Source organism: Gregarina niphandrodes (genome assembly GCF_000223845.1).
Source record: "Gregarina niphandrodes unplaced genomic scaffold scaffold00269, whole genome shotgun sequence".
NCBI classification, from domain to species: domain Eukaryota; phylum Apicomplexa; class Conoidasida; order Eugregarinorida; family Gregarinidae; genus Gregarina; species Gregarina niphandrodes.
Window position 1 is genome coordinate 1,051 of NW_011646029.1, and position 1,108 is coordinate 2,158.

The 1,108-nt window shown below is 53.5% G+C and overlaps 1 non-coding gene across 1 annotated transcript; it reads left to right on the forward strand.

The window, feature by feature from the left end:
• The first annotated feature begins 43 nt into the window (after nucleotides 1–43).
• GNI_232810 lies at nucleotides 44–114 on the forward strand. The gene has a single exon. It is a non-coding gene; the product is annotated as a tRNA-Gly (tRNA).
• The last annotated feature ends 994 nt before the right edge of the window (nucleotides 115–1,108 follow it).

Consider the following 1,108-nt stretch of genomic DNA (forward strand, 5'->3'; position numbering starts at 1 on the left):
ACACATAAAGCGGACCGCAAGCCTCACACAAGTCAATTTTTCTGCAATTGTGGTTTAGTGGTAAAATGCCTCTTTGCCATCGAGGCGTCCCGGGTTCGTTTTCCGGCAGAAGCACTGTATTAGTATATTCGGTGCACTGGTCTACGGAGGCTGTCATTTTGTTTTATTCTCTATTTGGGCTATCTGTGTGGGTCGGATTGGCAGCTGTCGGACCAAATGGTACGTGGTTGCTGACGCTCGGTCGATTGAGGTACGGAAGCCAGCTCAGGCTCCCCGTTACGACCGCGGGTATCACCCGAGGGGCGGGGGTGGCTGAGGGTATCAACTCGACCAGCACTTGGTTCATCAAGGACTCGTTTCGTGTGATCTCGGTTGGCTGCGATGACACCACATTGGTCGTGGCGGGTGACTGCGTATTGGTGGTGGCTTCAAACAATTGCTGATCGGTTCCGTTGGTCATGGTCTTGGTCGATTCGGTTCACCTCCTGTTGGACCAGTTCCTATTCATTCGAAACGCGGTTGTCGCTAGCACACCCAGGATGCGACAAGAACCAGCCTCCAATAACATCCACTTGACCCTCATCGTCAGCGTCTGGATTTGAACGGGTCCAGACAATTTCCAGTCTACCCCTTAACCACTCGGGCAAGCTGTCCATCCGGCGCACCGTGTAGTGGCGGAGAAACGTGGGGGTAGAGGTCCTCTAAAATTTGGGGGAAGAAGTCAACCGAATCGACCAAGACCATGACCAACGGAACCGATCAGCAATTGTTTGAAGCACCACCAATACGCAGTCACCCGTCACGACCAATGTGGTGTCATCGCAGCCAACCGAGATCACACGAAACGAGTCCTTGATGAACCAAGTGCTGGTCGAGTTGATACCCTCAGCCACCCCCGCCCCTCGGGTGATACCCGCGGTCGTAACGGGGAGCCTGAGCTGGAATCCGGTGCCAGATTTTCCAGGGCGCTCCGACAGTGTGGATGCGTGGTTTGTACAATTTGAATCGCAAATGCGAGCCGCAAGACTTGCTCAAGAATGCTGGGTCGAGAAGCTTTTCGAATGCCCAAAGCTTTTCAAATGCCCAAAGCTAGGCATAGAGTTCAAGG